Raw genomic sequence first — 3,259 nt, 5'->3', positions numbered from 1 at the left:
GTATCCGTAGGCACGCACTGGTGTGCACGGCTGCACGGTGGTGTGCGTTGCTGCTCAGCGGTATCCGTAGGCACACACTGGTGTGCACGGCTGCACGGTGGTGTGCGCTGCTGCCCGGCGGTATCCGGAGGCACGCACTGGTGTGCACGGCTGCACGGTGGTGTGCATTGCTGCCCGGCGGTATCCGTAGGCACACACTGGTGTGCACGGCTGCCCGGTGGCGTGCGTTGTTGCCTGGCGGTATCCGGAGGCACGCACTGGTGTGCACGGCTGCCCAGTGGCGTGCGTTGCTGCTCAGCGGTATCCGGAGGCACGCACTGGTGTGCACGGCTGCCCAGTGGCGTGCGCTGCTGCCCGGCAGTATCTGGAGCTGCCCGCCGGTGCACGCAGCTGCAGGGTGGCATGTGTTGCTGCCCGCCAGCACCTGGCATTACACACTGGTGCGCACGGCTGCACAGCGGCACGCGCTGCTGCCTGCCGGCACCCAGCGCTGCACACTGGGGTGCATGCAGCTGGCGTGGATCTGTCTCCAGTGGGAGGGAGGGCGTCGGGCTCGCAGGACCCCCTTGGGGCTCTCCCACAGCTTTTCCCAGGGAAGGGCCGAGGTTAAGCACGGGGGAGCGATTTGGGGGTGCCGGCCCCCRGCGGAGGCGCAGAGCCCCCGCTCCCCAGCGTGGTCCCGGGCTGCTGCAGCGCGCGGCGCCCCTCGCCCGGCGGGGACCGCGGCCCAGCCAGGGTGCTGAGGGTTAAACCCGCCGGTGTGACAAATCGAGGGCTCTGGGTCGCGCGGGGGTGTGCGGGATTCGGCATCCGATTCCCACCGGGAGGCAGGGCGGGGGAGGCTCTGCTCCCACCAGCGAGAGAGAAAATACTAATCCTTTTATTTTTATATTATTACTTATTCATCTGGGCTGCACAAGCCTAATGGAAACCAGATGTAGGAAAACAGACACAGCCCCGAGCGGCTGGGACAAATTACCCCAAAGAGGAAAAAAAAAAATTCCAGCGGAGTTTGAGTCATGTCAGGGAATTATTGCCACATTTGCGAGCGCTGCCGGGGGGAGGCGGGCGCTCGGAAGCCCTGCGAAAGCGATGGCAGCGGCTTTGCAAGGCCAAGCCAGGATTTCCAGGGCAGCGAGTGCCGGTATCCCGCTGGTGGACGGCCTTGGACGCGGCGCCCCGTTCCCGTCCGGGGCCTGCAGCCGGCCCCGCTCCGCCGGCTCGGGGGTCGGCGCCGCCCGCGGCGGCTGCGGCTGGAGCCTCGCGCGTCCCCGAGGTGCCTCGCGCTGTTTGCTTTGGGCATTTCGCAGCCTCGACGCCAAGAAATCCTTCAGGTTTTGGGGCTGTTTCTCGTGCCTGTGCTGCAGTGTTTGGATTATAAACACATCAGGGAAAATTTATTACCTAAAAAAAAAAAAAGAAAGAAAAAAAGCAAAAGCACACCCAAACCCGGTTTCCCCTGGTGTTTGTTCAGCTTCGTGGAAACTTTCCTCTTGATGTGAAGTGGTGGAAAAGCCGCGCTGGTGCCAGAAGGAGCGTATCCGTGTGTCCCGCCCGTGCACGGCGGCTTGGGCACGCGTGCAGAGCTGGGCCGGCGGCGGAGSAAGGGGGACGGGGACGGGGACGGGGCTGGGCTGCAGACGGGGGCGAACGTCTTGCCTTGCCAGCCCGGGAGGAGCGAGCAGCGGCGCAGGGCACCGGCACTGTGTCCTGCCCACGGCCGTCGCCACCTTCTCCTGGCCCAGCCCTGCGGCCCCCTGCGCCGGGGAGGCGTTTGCACCGAGCGAAGGGTGCCCAAAATTGGTGCTGGGAAGGCTCTGCAGAGCGGGGCCTTGGAGGGGGCTGCCGGGGCCTTGGCTTCGGTAGCCTGGGGCCAGGACCCGCAATCGGGGCCGGGAGAGAGCTGGAGTCTGTCCCGGGAGGGGAGAGCAGCTGCTCCGGTGCCACATCCACCCTGTCGGTGCTCCGACTGCGGCCGGTCCCCTGCTCCATCCTGCAGCCCCGTCGCTGCACGGAGGGGTGGACTTCTCCGGGCAGAGGGAAACGCTGCGAAGTTATCCCGCGGCTGCCGCTGCGAAGTTATCCCGCGGCTGCTGCGAAGTTATCCCGCGGCTGCCGCTGCTGCAAAACCCAGCGGCTGCGGCGCGGCGCCTCGTGCCCGTGCGGCGCGGCACACCACTTCCCCCGAGCCCTCGCTGCCAGCGCTGCCATTTCCTTAGAGCCTGGCCTAAAGTTGCTGCCGCACGTGGGGACTTGCCCTCGCCCCTGGCTTCCCCTTCCCGCGAGGGCTGCGAGGGGCGAAGCTCCCAGCGCTGCTCGTCCYGCGGAGGCGCCCTGGGCCGAGGCCGGGGGCGTTCGGGGCTCTCGGCTGCGCGAGCGGGGCCGGGAGCTGGCCCAGCGCGGCGGGAGCGAGGGATGCTGCGGCCGGGGTGGCGCGACGCGCTCCGGCTGGGCCGGGTGCCGGGAGCGCTGGCACGTCCCCCGGGCGGCACRGTCCAGCCGGGGCGGGAGAGGAGCGATGCTGCGTCCCGGGGCACCTCTGGCCTCTCCGGCTCGCCCGGGCCATCGTCTTCCCGCAAGCCCCCTCCTGCCCTGCCCCAGAGAAAGCCTGGCCCTGACGTCGGCTGGAGCCAAGCTACTTGGCTGGCGCTCCCGGGATGGCGGGGAACCGGCCGCCCCGATCCTCCGGCTCCAGCTCTGCCCCCGCGCAGCCTTCGGCGTCCAGCGTCGGCCAAGCTCCTCGCGCCGGGGCCTTTCTGCAGCCTTTCCGCGGCGAGCGCCCGTGCCGGYGCGCGGGAGCGCCCCGCGCTGCGTTCCTGCTTCTCCGACGCGGCTCCGGCTGCGGCGCGAACCCCGATAGCATCTCGCTCTGGCTGAGCCCCCGGTTTTATTTAGCCTGGGCAGTGTGCTCTTGCAGGGTTCAATTAATCTCGCAGCAGTTGCCGTGGATTAAGCGTGCATATTAGATTAGTGTTTATCAGCAGCGCCTGGCGGGAGCTGGCCGGGCTCGGCGGGACCCCGGCCGGGGTGCCGGGCCGGCGGGGCAGCGCCGGGCGCTTCCTTCTTTGGCTCGGCCGGGGCCGCGGCGATTCCCGGGCCGGCGCGCGCTGACGGACCGCCACAGCTGCCCCCGCACTTGCGGCCAGCCGTCACGGCGCGGGCGCGCTCCCGGGGGGATCGCGCGGCGGGCGCCAGGAGCTCTGCCGAGCCCCGGGCAGCCCGGGCGCTTTGGGGAGCGAGCGGCGGCTCCGGGAGCCCC

The 3,259-nt window shown here is 69.1% G+C and overlaps 1 protein-coding gene across 2 annotated transcripts in view; it reads left to right on the top strand.

The window, feature by feature from the left end:
• LOC146586389 (transcriptional corepressor CBFA2T3-like) overlaps nucleotides 1-3,259 on the top strand; it is a 22,000-nt gene that overhangs the window by 14,996 nt on the left and 3,745 nt on the right. The window lies entirely within an intron of this gene.

This window comes from Rhea americana, unplaced genomic scaffold (genome assembly GCF_003343005.1).
Source record: "Rhea americana isolate MKP2758 unplaced genomic scaffold, rheAme1 scaffold_691, whole genome shotgun sequence".
Classification (NCBI taxonomy): Eukaryota; Metazoa; Chordata; class Aves; order Rheiformes; family Rheidae; genus Rhea; species Rhea americana.
Note: the sequence above shows the minus strand (reverse complement) of the source record. Positions and strands in the feature narration are given on the sequence as shown.